At 37.7% G+C, this 16,699-nt stretch overlaps 1 protein-coding gene across 1 annotated transcript in view; it reads right to left on the reverse strand.

The window, feature by feature from the left end:
- Positions 1-15,395, reverse strand: part of IL33 (interleukin 33) — a 41,158-nt gene extending 25,763 nt beyond the window's left edge. Inside the window, exon 1 of the mRNA XM_012454526.2 lies at positions 15,290-15,395. The gene's annotated coding sequence lies outside the window, so the exon portion shown is untranslated. The remainder of the gene's footprint in view (positions 1-15,289) is intronic.
- Positions 15,396-16,699: the final 1,304 nt, after the last annotated feature.

The following is a 16,699-nucleotide window of genomic DNA, read 5'->3' on the forward strand; positions in this document are numbered from 1 at the left end:
GGAGAAAAGAAGTTAGAAGATCAGACAGAGAAGCAGAAAAAAGAGGAGTTCATATTATGAAGACTAAGAGAGAACACTGTCTCAAAAAGCAAGAACAGTTGGTAATACTCATTATAGAGACCCAGTTGGAGATTAAGAGAACTTGGAGGGAGTCATTTAAGTATGGTGGGAATCTCAAAACAACTCCAGAGGACTGCACAGAGTAGAGAAGGAGGAAGTAAGACATTTTCAAGAAGTATAGTTCAGTAATGAAAGGGAGCCAAGAAACAAAAATGGTATCTTTACACAGTAGTGTGGAAAAGAGAAGGTGCTACTTACTAGCTAGGTGATCTTGAGCAAGTTACTTGATATCTCTGAAGCCTCAGTTTCTTCTTCATAATAATAACAATTTTTATAATAATAACTGTTATATTACCCATGATAATTTCATAATAATTTGAACTTATTGAGTCGTGGTAAGAATTAAATGAGAAGATATATTTTCAGCACCTAGCACAGTAACTGGTACAAAGTAGAAACTCAATACGTTTGTTATTATTGTCATTAATATTGATGTTTATATTGGGTTGTGAGACTTTTGAGTATGCTTCAATGCAGAAAGAAGGTAGTCTATGAAAAGGGGAAAACATATATAATATTTCCAGAGGAGACAGAGAAGAGGGGGGAAGGAACATGTGTGGAAGGATCAGCTTTGAAAAGGAGGAGGCACACTTTTTCTTGAAGGAGAGGAGGAACTAGTGAGAGAATGAGAGAAGATGTGAAGTTTTAAGGTCTAGGGATGTGAACTTAAGGGTCTTATAAAATGGCTTCAATCTGTGTATTGTAGGTTCTGAAAGAGTTACAGAAATTAAGAGAAATAAGCACTGGTTTGAAGTTTTAAGGATAAGTGGAGAAAATCTGAAACAGATCCTTGGAGAATATAAAAAAAGAATTAACTTTGGAATGCGGTGATACTGTTAGCATAGAATTTCAGTTTTGGAAGAGGAAAAAATGTTCTCGAGATGGAGGGTGGTGATGGTTGTACAAAAATATGAATGTCACTGAACTGTACACTTAAAAATGGTCAGAATGGTAAATTTTATATTATGTATGTTTTGCCACAATTTAAAAAAAAAGGTTCAAAAAAAGAATTTTTAAAATGGGAGTAGAAGAAGTAGAAAGATGGGAGTTTGTTCATAAACAGAAGAATTCCAATGTTCCTTATCTTAGAGAGACTGATGTTCTGATGATGATGGTAGTCAGAATGAGGTCTTTTGGGTGAACTGCTGAATAGTGTTAAAGAGTCATCAAAGTAAACAATGAAGTCACCAAGGGTGATAACAGCAGAGGCAACAGTGAACAGCAAAAGAGGTCAGAGTCCCTAGTGACCAGAAAGCAAAGACATTAGTATAAGTAACTGGGCCCAGGGTTGGGGTTGAGGTTAGAAAGACCTTTTCTACGGGGCCTGGGAAATGTGCACACAAAAAAATGGAGTGGGTTTTGAGAATATGACATCACCAGAGGAAAGTCACATTTTAGATAATTGTAGGAAATAGTGCTTTTGAAGGAAAAGGAGGGAGAGAGTAAGGAGTATGCATGTGTATGGGTGGGGAACATCCCAGAGAAAATGACATACATTTAAATTAGGAAAACAACCAAAAAGATTTTAATCTGTCAATAAATAACATAATAATTAAATAAAATAATGTAAATAGAAATTTATTAGTTGTTCCTTCACCTCTGAACAATAACAGCAATGAGAAATATTTATTATTATTTTCAAAGTTGCAAATTTGTGTAATTGCCTCTTTGGCTGGAGAAATCTTCCAGAAACTTACATTCAACAAATATTGAATACCCATTACATGACAGGGACTGTGTTTTCCATGAGCATTAACGCATATGGTGCTGCATGAAAATTTTTATTTCATGTTGTCATGTTATCTACATCTGATCAGCTGGAAAATCATTTACTGAATCACTAACCTCTTATATGTTGGGCAATGATCTTTGATTAACAATTTCTCACTTTTAAAATGTTAATACCTTTAAGAATGTTAAGTTGGCTGTTGGCCTTTCTTCCTTTATTGTTAATTTCACTTTCAAAATAAATTCATTTAATCAGATTGATTTGCTGTGATCAGTCTTGTTACAATGCAGAGTTTATGCGAAATTCTTACTAAAAATGCATACTCATTATGGAAAATTTAGATAATACAGAAAAGAGAAAGTTTGACCTTTGATATCCTGGAGAGTAGTTAAATTCTTTTAAGATAATTTAAATTAAAAGAACTTAGCTAAATTTTCTGAAAAGAATTTAACTAGGAATACAACTAGGAATTGTTGTAAAGAAATCCTAACCTCCCCCTGAGATCCTCAGGGTACAAATGATGCTGGATTTGCATCTGTTTGTACTACAGCACGGAGTGCTGCCTAAAACCGTTAATAAATAAAATACTACTTCTAGCACTGGGCTGGGTGCTGGGATACAGTACTGAACAAAGCAAACTCTCTTGCCCCCCTGGAGTTTACTTTCTATTGAGGAGATGGAAGTTGCTCACATAGTTGTACAAATATGTTATTAATGAACAGTGATAAATAAGAATTGGACTGGTAAAGAAGATAAAGTAGAATGGTACTAAGGTAGTGTAGTCTGAGAATGTGACATTTAAACTGCACCAAAAGCGTTTGAGGAATATATGAAAGGGAAGAGACATGGGGAAGAGAAAACCTCAGGGGCAAAGGCCCTGAGATGGACAGAAGCCACAGTACTCAGTAAACAGAGAGGGCCATTGTGGCTGGAGCAGAGCGGGCAATGGGGAGAGCATAATGTGAAGGGGTTGGAGACAGAAGGGGACAGAAGCTTGGTTGGTCTGGGCCCTGGAGGCCAGAGGAAGAAACTTGGATTTTATTCAGAGTGCATTGGGAAGCCAAAGAAGGATTTTGAATAACATGAGATATGATTAGATTTTTATTTTTAAACTAGTGCTGTTGTTATCATGTGAAAAACAGATGGAGGGCAATAAGAGGGAAGGGATGAGACCAGCGAGGAGTCTGCATTAATTCAGATGCTTAATAATGGTAGTTGTGGTGATGATGATAATGATGATAGCAGTAGCTACAGTGTTTGGGTGTCTTCTGTAAGACTGCTGCTCTACATATATTATCTCTAATGTCACTGTGATTCTGGAATTTGGATATGATTGTCTCCCTTTTAGAAGTGAAGAAATAATGGCTCTTGCAAAAGGTCACATAGGTAAGAAGTAGCAAAGCTAGAATCTGATATTAGGGCTATCTGGCTCTTTCTCTTAGTTTATGGGGAACATTGGTAGAATGGGGTATAATTGAATCCCAGGGCCTTATATGTCATTCACCACTTTGTTAAGCTTGCTTTCTCTTGAATAGGAAGAGGATCTATAAGCATATAGTGAGATGAATGAACCTATTGCTGGGTACTGGAAGCAATACCAGTGGAACCAGTGGAAGAAGACTGATCCTGGCTGATAGGGAGGGGAAATAGGGATCATGGCTAAGTTTGCCAACACGATATGACTTCATTTTGGGAGATTTTGCAAAGGGGCAGAAGTGGAAGCGAAGTGGGTGGGGAGCAAAGGGGAGGGTGTCACACCAATCCTCTACTCCCTTGGGTGTAGCAGTTTCACTTCTTTCTTAAGGGAGATTAGAATAAGTGATATGGAAGAAGGGAAAATTGAAATTTGGGGAACAATGAGACAGCAACCTCCTCATGCAAACTGGATCACTTCCTGTCGCCTACCCCCAACCACTCTGAAGAGTTTCCATCTGCCACTTTCTTGGACCCTGGGAAGAACACTTCTCCCAGGGAAAGGAAGCACTCTATAAAGAAATCTAGTAGATCAATCTATGACTAAAGCCAAACTGCTTGTGAGAAGAGGGGAGGGATGGTGTGAGATTTTAGGGAAGCTTTCTTCTATGTCTTTAAGGTAAACAGTACTCATCATTTGTAAAGCACTTCTATGCTTTGCCATGGTTTTCCTGGATGCAGTCTTATCCAGTCATTTTTATACATTTGCACTGTCTGCCCCATCAACCTTTCCAACCTTACCCCTCCCTCCATACTCTACATTTAGACTCGTTAGACTGTTTACCATTCCTCAGTTCACCATGTGCTTTCACACCTCCATGGCTTTGCTCAAACTATTCCTCTTGCTAGTGCTACCTCTTCCCCTTTGTCTGGGAAACTTCTGTTTAACCCTTGCAGCCCAATTCAAATGTTACCATCTCGCTGACAATCCACAATCAAGCCGACTTTGTTGTTTCCTCTCTTCCTTCCTTATATATTATATTTACGATAATATATCCAACTCTGTTTTCCTACCTCCTCCACTGCTGGGTCCTTGGGAATAAGAGTTGTGCTTTAGTCATCTTTTTTTTCCCAGAAATTATCCACAGCAGGCACTCAAGTGTTCTGTAATTTGGATCAGTCCTTACAGATACCCTATAAACTAAGGCAGGCATCAACCACTAGGCAGATGTGGGGACCCTACCCAAATCCCAAAGATCTGCAGAGTGGTGGAGCTAGAATCCCAGGTTGAGCTGTATGAAGTTGGCACTACACCATTTTGACCTACAGAAATGACAGTTTTATATGCCTCAGTCTAATAGAACTCAAGTCTTCTTGTTCTTGGGTCAGTGCTCTTTGTAGAGCATTTTTAAAAGCTGGCTTTCCAGCTGGCCTGTGGCTCTGCAGTTTTAGTGTGACTGAACATTTCAAATTACTCAGTTTAAGTTGTTTTATTCCCCTCCTGGGCGCCTGCCCATGCCTCACATACTTTGGGGGCCTCAGTGGATCAAGTCTGTAGTAATCTTTGAAGAAGCAGAGGTAGACTGGCCTCCCCTTCCCAAGCTTAGACCCAGGATTTTCTCCCTTCCCTCAAGTCCCTGCAGCTCTCCAGGTCTCAGTTTCCTTGTCTTCAAAACATTTTCCTCCCTTTGACTCTTTCCTGTGCTCCTGTACACATTCCTCATTTAGCCCATTTCTTTCCTTCTCCCAGGGCCCCTTCTATACTGGCAGCTGCACCAGCTCCTTATTCACGCAAAGGGTCCCATCCTCAGAAAACACATACATTCTACCTCAGCCCTGTGACCTCCTCTTTTCTTTTCCACTAACCTTATAGCTGGACAAAATTACAGTGAAAAGAAAAGTCCACAGAGTCTGCAGCATTTATTGTTTTTGTTTTTACTTGTTTTTTTTTTTTTTTTCTTTAGTAGCCAAATATTTGAAAGCTGATTTTTTTTGAGACTGTGTGTTGCTCTGTCACCTAGGCTGGAGGGCAGTGGCATGATCAGAACTCACTGTAGCCTTGAACTCCTGGGTTCAAGGGATCTTCCTGCCTCAGTATTCCAAGTAGCTCGGAATACAGGCGTGTGCCACCACACCCGGCTAATTTTTTATTTTTGTAGAGACAGGATCTTGCTTTCTTGCCCAGACTGTTCTCAAACTCCTGGCCTCAAGTGATCCTTCCACTTTGGCCTCCCAAAGCGCTGGGATTACAGGTGTGAGCCACCATGCCTGCCTGTTGTTTAATGGATTCAGAAAGCTCTCAGTGCTGGAAGAAAGCAATGTACGGAAAAAAAAAATACAACATGGAACAGAGAGACCTTTGGTTTTAGTTTAACTCTAAAGTTGAGATCACTTTTTCTTTTACTTTTTAAATGCGTTTTACATCAAACTGGACAAGTAATGTACAAATTATAAATTTTGTAAAAATTCAAAGGAGTGGCTGGGTACAGTGGCTCACGCCTGTAATTCCAGCACTTTGGGAGGCTGAGGCAGGCGGATCATGAGGTCAAGAGATCGAGACCATCCTGGTCAGCATGGTGAAACCCCATCTCTACTAAAATATAAAAATTAGCTGGGGGTGGTGGCACGTGCCTGTATTCCCAGCTACTCGGGAGGCTGAGGCAGGAGAATTGCTTGAACCCGGGAGGCAGAGGTTGCAGTGAGCCAAAGTCGCACCACTGCACTCCAGCCTGGCGCCTGGTGACGGAGTGAGACTCTTGTCTCAAAAAAAAAAAAAAAAAAAAAAAAATTCAAAGGAGTATGAAATATTTAGCAGGAGCATGTAGAGTTAAATAAAAATTCTCCTGTATTTTTTTTGAGAGAGACAGAGTCTTGGTCTGTAACCTGGACTAAAGTGCATAGCTGATTGCAACCTTGAACTCCTGGCCTCAAGTGATCCTCCTGCCTTGGTTCCTCAAAGTGCTGGGACTAGAGGCATGAGCCACCGTGCCTAGGCCTCCTGTATTTTTTTATAGTTAGCTCTATGTAGTGTTTACTATGTGCCAAGACTGTACTAAGTGCTTCACATATTTAACTTATTCAGTTGTTACAGCAATCTTGTCAGGGTAGCATTATTATTATTTCTCTTTTATATATGAGGAAACTGAGGTACAGAGAGATCAAGTAAATGCCCAAGGCCTCATAGCTGAAACCCCAAGCAAACATTTTTAGAGTTCATGAGGTGCTTCAGGAAAGGGGTGGAGGAATCCAAATCTGTTGTGTTCCAGATCTTCCTCTAGCCCCTGCATCCAGTGCAGAAAACTCCTACCTAGAAAGTTTTCTAAGTAGAAGAGGTTTTGCTGGTAAGAAAACAAAATTAAAAGTTTGAAGATATGTCATTAGGCCCTTGCCACCTGAATTATTTGACCCTGTAAGGTGGGTGATAGACTGAGGCCCAGTTCATAGACCATCAGTGGTAGTCAAGCTAGAGAAGATTTAGTAGCATTATAAGGAGAAAGCATTACACTTTGTGGTTGGAAGAAGTTTTCAAAACTTTGTAAAGAGTAGAATCCTTTTCTGAAAAAAAAAATTGCATGGAAGCCTAATAGATAAAAGAAGACAGAATCATTAATTTATTAATTTAAAGATGCTTCATAAATTTACATTTATATTTATTCATTATAAAGATATTTAATCAAATATACTGTTTCCAGCATAATAATGGATTAGTTACTATGTACAGCCCTCCTGATAGAAACAACTAAAATGCTGCAAGAAGTATTTTAAAATATTTTTTCAAACAATGTTGAACTGGCATGAATGGCAGGCTAGCAACCTTGGCTTTTTTCTAAAGTTGTCTGCTGTATCCTAGAGACAAAGAGGAAAAATTACGTAAAGTACCAGGACCAGGAGGTAAAGCCCAGGATATGTCTGAGATGGGGAGTCTAATAGGAAGCTGCAGCATAAACCTAGACTCTCAAAGGGCTACATTCACAATAGATATGTGATCAAGATAAATAAACTCCATTCACAAAAGGGAACAGTCAGAAACCTTGATTGTCTCAACTCCAGCCCTAGCTAGAAGGAAACACATATCTCTAAGAATTTATCTTCTCAGGGCAAGTCAGCCCCTACATGGGTTTATAGTCTGAAATCACATTACTTGTGTGCTTCCAAAAGTCTGAAATAGAGAATTAAGTATAAAGTATTTTTAGATTGGCAGTGCCCCAAGGCAAATGGGAAAGGCAAACATAAATTTTATCTTGAAGAACTCAGCTGCTACACAAACCACCAAGCATTCCCACAGAAAAGCCTTCAGGACAAATAAGTAGTCTGCAGTCAAAATTTGCAAAGCAAGCAAGAATGCTAGGCACCACGGTGAGAATCCACAAAAGGAAAAGGTAGCAGAAACCAGCAACAAGTGCAGATTACCAGTAATAGTACTATTATTACTATTTTATTTTTGCAAAACAGTAAAACATCGGTCATATTTGTTTACAAAAAATTTAGTGTATATAAATATGTCTATAAAATGATTATGAATATCATATACATGTAAATCATGCCATAAGTCATTGTGGGACAAATAGTGACAAAATGAAATGACTTGCGAAGACTGAAAATCAAACTTCATAAAATCCTAAAGTAAAAGAAGGAATAATAAACACAAATTTTTGGTTGTTATCTCTGGTGGAAATTAAAGGAGATGCAATTAGGTAATGACACCAAGCAGCCTTCAAAGGTGTAAGGAATATTCTATTTTTTAAGCTGGATGATAAATACACAGGTATTTGTTTTATTATTTTGCTCCAGAACTTACATATACATTCCATATATTAGTTTATATGTATGATATATTTCTTCATTAAAAAGCTTAAAAGAAAGAAAATCAAACTTCAGTTACTACTCTACTCATAAAGTCAACTGTTAAGCAGACTTCCCTATCCTCCAGGAACAACTGTAGCAACCAAGTAAAAAAAAATCCGTTAATACAACATCAACACTTTCAAAATTAAAAAGAAATTGTTGCCTAAAAGCAGTGATGCATTATTTACAATTCTGTGGTTGTATTAAAAGAATAAGTGAGCTAGTGTAAAGGGGCTTCCATATGCTAAATTGTAACAATTTGACTAAAAAAGTGGAAGTTTTTCCTTGTGACAAGACTAAAGTTACAGACAGTATAACTTTTGCAGGCTTTTTTCCCCCTTATACTTGGGATATGCTTATTGAATAGTGACAGAAATAACTGATATTATAGAACAGGTTTTTAAAAGTTTTATAAAACATGTAATATATTCCACAATACTTTCACTGCCACATCATCTATTTTAGCTAGCATAGTCAAAAGCCAAAATGAGAGTCCCTCCCAATGCTGGTATTTAGCTGGTATGCTCCAAGGCTGGGTCCTTTTTTATTTATCTTTGCTGCATGCCAGCTATTAAATATTTGGAATATCACTTGGGTAGAAAGCATGAGATTTTCTTATACAACTAAATGGCTGCCTGCTAACACATAGCATTGTTATATAAAATTAAATTAGATTATTAAAAGCTCTTTAAAATTTAAGAGTATAGAGGCTTTCTTCTAGATATGAAGCTTCCTGGCCATTTATCTGAATAAATAAAAATAAATATTTTTTCATTTAATAATAATAAATGAATGAATAAATAAAAATATCGGAATAAATAAAAATGGCCACAATCCACTCACTGGATATTTCATTTCCATAAAGTTTTAACAGAACTGCCTTGTGCAGTGATCTGAAAATGCAACTCAAAGGTCTGGAAGATTGACCATGATGGTTTGATAAGCTTTTTACCTTCCCTACTTCATGGGCTGCTCCAGCTATTCCCCAAATTGCTGGGTTCATAATTTCTCCATGGAATTCTTAGTTGTCTCAGCCTTACTTACCTGGTAGCTGGCCTTAGGGTGAAAGCTACTAAAGTGAAAAGACTCTGTTAAACATCTCTCTTCTTCCCAAAGAAAAGACTAAATTATTTTTCTGCTCTGGATAGATATGACTTCTTCTTGAGTGTACCCAATGATGCACGGAGAAATAAATATAACTGGTAGTCTTTCCTTTGTCACGAAACTTTTCATAAAATAGGTACAGTGAACTGCCACTCTAGAGGTTACTAGTTGCTACATGGTTTCACCTAGATAGTAGGGAGAACCAGTGGGTCTAAACCCAGATTCTGTTTTACCAGTTTTTGCCATAAATGCCTAGAAAAAAAATTGGATGCTGGCAAAATAATAGACTTCTGTCTAATTTGTATACTTTTATGAATTAAGAAATATAAAGACAAAAATATTTCTGAATATTTTGAATTTGCTTTCATAGGCCTTATAGCACTGAGCAGAAATTCTTCCACTTGACATAATGAAAAGTAATAATAATTGGACAGCCAGATGTATTACCTGTCATGTCCTAGCATAGTATCCTCCAAAATTTTTATAAAATAGTTTATACTTTTTTGAGTTAATAGCATCTGATTTTTATATTAAATGACCACCACATACTGACAATTATGATTACAGTTTCACAAACCATATGGCTCTTGAATAAATCAGTGCAAAAAAATGCACCCTCTTTAATAAAAATAATGCCACCATACATTCAGGTAATATGGACCTTTTTTCTTATGGGAGAAAAAATAGGAAGCTAGAGATAGTCACTAAATTATATCAGAATGAATGTTGGTATTTATTTCTGTGCCTGAAACTTGTTCAAAAGTTTAGAATGAAATATTACTCAAGAAAACTTAAAAATTATGGGTCAGGCACAGTGGCTCATGTCTGTAATCCCAACACTTTGGGAAGGAAAGATCACTTAAGCCCAGGAGTTTGAGATCATCCTGGGCAACATAGTGAGACCTTATTCTACAAAATGTAAAAAAATTAGCCAGGTGAGGCACCACATGCTTGTAGTTCCAGCTATTCAGGAGGCTGAGGGGGGAGGATAGCCTGAGCCAAGGATATTGAGGCTGCAGCAATTTGTGATTGAGCTACTGCACTCCAGCTTGGATGACAGAGAGACTCTGTCTCAAAAATAAATAATAATAATTTACCAATATGAAGCAGTTATGCTGGCTACTGATCAAGTGTTGTGAAACAGGATTGCTAAAGAATGTGGATGTGTAAGATATAATGGAAAGGCCGGGCGCGGTGGCTCAAGCCTGTAATCCCAGCACTTTGGGAGGCCGAGGCAGGTGGATCACAAGGTCAAGAGATCGAGACCATCCTGGTCAACATGGTGAAACCCCGTCTCTACTAATACACACACACAAAAAAAATTAGCTGGGCATGGTGGCGCGTGCCTGTAATCCCAGCTACTCAGGAGGCTGAGGCAGGAGAATTGCCTGAACCCAGGAGGCGGAGGTTGCGGTGAGCTGAGATCATTGCACTCCAGCCTGGGTAACAAGAGCGAAACTCCGTCTCAAAAAAAAAAAAAAGATATAATGGAAAAATAAAATTTAGGGAGGAAAACTTTGGAACTAATAAATTCAGATTTGAGGAAGTTCATGTTTGGGTGTAATAATTCCTCAAAAAAAGTAAATAGTCCTCTTTAAAAAGAAACTGTAAACAGCTTAAATAGCATTTCTTAAACAATTGTTACTAATAAGCCAGCAGGCTAAGAAGTTAGAGTGGCTGAGATTTGAGCACAACAGATACACAAAACTACTAAATTCTGTTAAACTCTTTAAGGAAATAGTGAATCTTTGCTAGGAACTCCATGAGATATAATGAGCAAAACATTCTTATGATTGCAAAAGATCTCATAGGCACTAATATGGCTAGGGAAAATCATGACAATCATTGAATTTTTGGACTGTTTGAAGTGGAGGGGAATTGGATGTAAACTGGGTGCTGATTAAAAGTAAAGCACTCTGTCAAGTTTGTGGATGTACTTCTCCTAGTTCTGGAAATAGCAATGGGAATGGCAAAAAAAAAAAAAAAAATTACATAAGAGAACAATGGCTTACAGAAACCCTTTCCCTCAAGTAACTGTGAATGTAGTCCTGAAGAAAATATGCAGAAGGTTTTAATGTCACCTCATTAATATTTTCATATTTGAAAATGATGGAAGCTTTGAATAAAAAAATAGCTTCACAATAGCTTCACAAAGATTAGAGATGCACTAAATGAAGTAGTTTGGAATCATTCTTTAGTTCTTTTTTCTTAACGAGAACTGACCCTGGATTTTAATCTCTGATATGAAATTTACTAACTTTATGATTTTGGGTTAATACTATAACCTTTTCAAATCCTACTGTCTCAATTTCATAAATGGAGATAATATTTACCTCACAGAGGTGCTGTGAAGGATAATGTGGAAGATAAATGTCTCACTTTTAGTAAATGGTCAATGATTAATAAATTACCTTTGATGACTGCTTCTAACTTGTTTTACCCATCACAACACCTGTCTTGAGTAGGATTTTGTTGTTTGTTTCACATTTTACAAGAGAGAAAAAAATTCAGACTCAGGAAAGTTAAGTACGATCCAAAATTACACAGCTTGTCAATGATGGATGATGGATTGGAGGCCTGACTGCCTCTAAAAATCTGTGTTTTTATTATTATGCTATATTGCACTCCTCACTTAAAAAAAACAAAACAAAAATACCTTCGTAGATATAGTGTAATCTACCAATAATAACATGAGCAGCATGTGCCAGGAGTCTGCTACAGGGAGGAAGTGCCCCCAATTCCTCACTTCGCCTTACCACTCCCTGCATAAAGAACTATGCCTGAACTTTTTGAGGCCCACTAAGGTTGTATCCCCTTCAAAATTACGTTTGCGTGCAGACATCAGCACCAGAGAACCTACAGGAAACCTAAGAGATTAGAGGTTCTACATCATTTCCTGAAGTTCTTGAACCCGATCCAATCATTTTGTTGATAGACTAAGGTCCATTTCTTTCTGCTGTTCCAGGAGTTTATATTTGGACTTAATGTTTCTAAATGCTCCTGCTACAAGCTGAGATACAAAGAAGGTGGATTCCAGTCAACCCTCTTGATTTCCACCATGTTTGCCAAAATTTCAAGTTGAATAAAAGATACATTGATTTTGGTACAGTCCAACTCACATCTCCAGAAAAACACTTATAGTATCAGATTTACTGGCATATATATTTTCTTTTATATATATACACACATAAATAAAACTATATATATGTAGTAAAAACACACATATATAGTAAAATACACACACCACACACACACACACACACACACACACACACACACACACACACACACATACATTATCTCCCAGTGCTGACCCCTCTTCAGTATTTCCCTGTAATGATTTAATTATTTGATGGAACTTAACTTTTCACAGTTGAATTTCATGCTTATTTCCCTGAAGTTAGTTGTAAGCTCTATTTCCTTAATCCCCGGGAAAGCCTGGCCAGGAGTGGCATTTCCCGTTTCTGAATCTCTTCCCTTATTTTCAGCTCTGGCTATTTCAAACTGTAAGTGAAAGTTTGCCTCAGAATTCTTTTCTCTATATAAATGGGAAAGGGAAAAAGGTGCTTTCTGACTGTAGATACTGTAAGTTAAACAATGATGGGAAAGAGATAAACATCTAGGTTGCTTAGAAAATCAATTATGAAGTAACCAATCAAAGGGTAGAAAGTCCAGGATCCTTTTAGAGAAGAATGGAGAAAATGTGAAATTGAGCTGAGGAAAGTGATGCTTGTGCTAGAAGTTCTTAAGTGTTTAAGACACTACCCAGCTATGTGATTCAGTTCAAACACCCTAAACTTTGGGAAATAGAGGACTCTGAAGTTTTCTCAACTTAGAGTGGTACATTTTCTGGGCAAAAATCAAAAGAGGAGCATCAAGTATTCAAAAGACAAATTTGAGAAGGAATAGGTAAACAATGTTGGAAACAGTATAGGACCCCAGGGTGGCACAGAGGATGCTTCAGGCAGGAGAAGCACAGTGCAGAGGAGGGAGTACAGGTCTTCACCCTAGATACTTCATTCTCAAGTCTCTGACTTGTGTGCAGCCACTTGACATACTTTTGGCTTTGTGCTATTTTCATTATTAAAATAGTCTGGAGTCTTATCTTCATGTGTGGAAAGGAAAGGCAGAGAAAATTGTGAGGAGGCAGAAAACAAGGAATAAAGAAAAGAAAACAAGCTTCAAAGGAAAGTCTGTAATGAAGAATAGTAGCAAAACTGATGAGCTTTTGAATGTCTCCTTTTAGGATATCAAGTCCTTATTTTTTCACAAATGTTTATTTTTGAGGGGTTAGTACCTCTCAATTCTTCTATTTGAAACTGACAGTGAAAAATAACAGTGAGAAAATTATGACAGTGAAAGAGATCTACCCTAACCAACCCCCATTGTGCTTTCAGTCTCCAAACTGTCCTTGGTCATTTCTGGGTTTGGGCCAAGCTAACTTTGGGAGAAATTTAGTACATAGTTTAAATGATAATAGCCCTTCCCCAAAAGTAAAACACCTTGGTAAAATTAATGAAAGACCACCAAGTTCCGAGGTTGAGAGGGGCCTGAATTCTGCTAAGATGTAGGAATAGTAAAATGATTACCAGCCATTATTTTGGAGGTCAGAAGATTTGCAACTTCCCCAGTGACTACTATAAATAACGTCACTATTGTATAAGCTAAGATTGACTTTTAGTGATATCTGTTCAGGCTTTTGCATTTCTGATGACCAGTGACTCCCACCCAGAAAGAGACTCATCACACACAAGAGGACTGTTTATCACATGCCTATAATTCCATTCTCAACCAATCAGCAGCACCTATTCCCCTAAGCCCTTTGTCCACCAAACTAACCTTGAAAAACCCTAGCCTCCAAATTTTGGGGGAGATTTGAGTAATAACTTTGAATAACTATGTGGCATGGCTGATCTTGTGTCAATTAAACTCTTTATTGCCATGCCATGGTCTCTGTGAACTGGTTATGTCTGTGCAGTGGGCAGGAAAAGCCCATTGGACAATTACATGGTTATGCCTGTTTTACTTTTTTTTTTTTTTGAGACAGAGTTTCACTCTTGTTGCCTAGGCTGGCATGCAATGGTGCAATCTTGGCTCACTGCAACCTCTGCCTCCCTGGTTCACATAATTCTCCTGCCTCAGCCTCCCGAGTAGCTGGGATTGCAGGCACTTGCCACCATGCCCAGCATTTTTTTTTTTTTTGGTATTTTTAGTAGAGATGGGGTTTCACCATGTTGGCCAGGCTGGTCTCGAACTCCTGACCTCAGGTGATCCACCCAACTCGGCCTCCCAAAGTGCTGGGATTACAGGCATGAGCCACCATGCCCGGCAATGTCCTCCTTTTATTGAAAACAATTGCAAGCAGGTTGGTCTTGAGTAAGCGTTAGGAGTTTGAAGTAGAATTATCAACTCGCTTTATAAAGTTTCCAGCCTGGCAACAAAGCAAAGATCTTGTCTCTACATAAAATTAAAAAAAAAATTAGCCAGTCACAGTGGCATGTGCCTGTAGTCCCAGCTACTTGGAAGGCTGAGACGGGATGATTGCCCAGCCCAGGAGTTGGAGGCTGCAGTGAGCTGGGATCACACCATCTCCAGCCTGTGCTACAGAGCAAGACCTCATCTCTTAAAAAATGTAAAATAAAATAAAGTTTCATGGAGGGGGCAGCATTTACTATAAAAACTATTACAATCTCTTTTAGCAATTTATTAATTTTACAAATCACCCAAAGGAAAGCAAAATGGAATTTTAAGTTAGTAACAGCTATTGTCATCAACTTTTACTGCTATTAGCAATAAACAAATTGGCCTTATCATTTATTTTTCAGGAAAAAAAACCCAGATTTTACAAAGTAAAATTTGGGAACCATGGAGAACTGTGGGTTTTTTTTTTTTTTTTTTCTGATCTTTTACAAAGATTTTACTTTGTAAAATCTGACGAAAAATCAGGTAAAAAAAATCAGATTTTACAAAGTAAAATTTGGGAACCATGCAGAACTGTGGATTCTTTTTTTCTGATCTTTTACAAAGATTTTACTTTGTAAAATCTGATGAAAAATCACCCAGAATATTCAATCTTACCTTGTAATCTTGTTTTGATTTCTTCTTTGGAAAGCTGCAGCTCTGTGTTCAGAGTCTGTAGACTCTTTTTATCAACTAAAGTTTGGCAGACAACCAAATTTCCTTAGAAGGGAAATCTGGGCGGTTGAAATTTTAACAGGCTTTTAATCTCATGTAAAGAGCCAACAGATTTATAATTCTGTCAACATCTAGGGCTCATTGCTTTCTGTGTCCTCCCTCCATCTTAATATTTTAAACCAGCAGTTATGATTCTTCTGCCGCTAAACTTTACATTTTGGCTCTCTTTGGAGTTGAACTCCTGAACTTCAACTTTAGCACTATTCATTTTGAAATTCTTTTGCCATTTATATTTTTGCTTTTGGCCATTGGCTTCTTAATTTATAATCTTCATTAAGAGGTCAGTTTATTCTTCCAAATTCCTTTATAATAGAAATTTGCAACCCCCTTTGGCATATCAGTAATAAGCAACTCGTCTGCAAATAAAAGCTCTCAGATACTCTGTGTATTCCACCATATCTGACATGCCTTCCTGCTTCCCATTGTTCATCTTTTATTTCTATTCATCTCAAATATCTCACGGAAGATAATACTTTATTACAAAAGGAAATCCTGTACTGTAGATTCCATGAGAAGTTGTTTTTCTTATCTCATGAGAAAATTTGCTCCTACTCACCCTCTCTCCATTTCTTTTGGGATCTATAGCAGAAAATAAAGGGGTGAAGTGATGCTCTTTTAAGACTTGGTCTGATCCTACATCCTAAGATCACACATTGAAAATAAGACTGCTGTTGTACTTAGAAGGATATTGTGATGGGACTGTTAACCTAGCAAGCCCCTACAACCATTCAATCTACAAGATTAGAAGGGTGAACTTGAAACAAAGGGGCAGCAGAAAAAATTTACTGTAAAATGAAATAAGCATTTTTTAGTTTTTCTCATGACACATTGAGGGATAGAATGTCAGGGGAAAGAGAAAATGAGACAGCAATAGACGGCTGACCAGGCCTTGGGAAAATGTGACTGTGATGGAGTCCCCTTTGAAAAAAACAGCTAAGGAACTCTGTTATCTTGTTTAAAGTTGTTTCATTTTCTGTACAGTAATCCCCTTTAATCATCCCCAAATGAGCAACTGGCTACAAACCATAGTGTTGTGTTTGTGAGGAATGAAGAAAGATGGCTATGTCTGCCAGAAAAGGATGCCAAGATGACAAGAACTAATCAGGAATTTAACTATGTGCAATAAATGGGAGGAAGGGGTGACAAGTAACAGCCAAGGGAATATCAGCATACTCTGGGAGTTCTTACAAATACTGAGAAAATTACAAAGCATGAATAATGTGTCTTTATGATGTCTATTGAACCCTCCTTCATTATTACAAAATGTCTCTTTTTATCTCTAGTTATGTGTCA

Source organism: Aotus nancymaae, unplaced genomic scaffold (assembly GCF_030222135.1).
Source record: "Aotus nancymaae isolate 86718 unplaced genomic scaffold, 86718_ANA_hifiasm-v0.15.2.pri h1tg000041l, whole genome shotgun sequence".
Lineage (NCBI taxonomy): Eukaryota > Metazoa > Chordata > Mammalia > Primates > Aotidae > Aotus > Aotus nancymaae.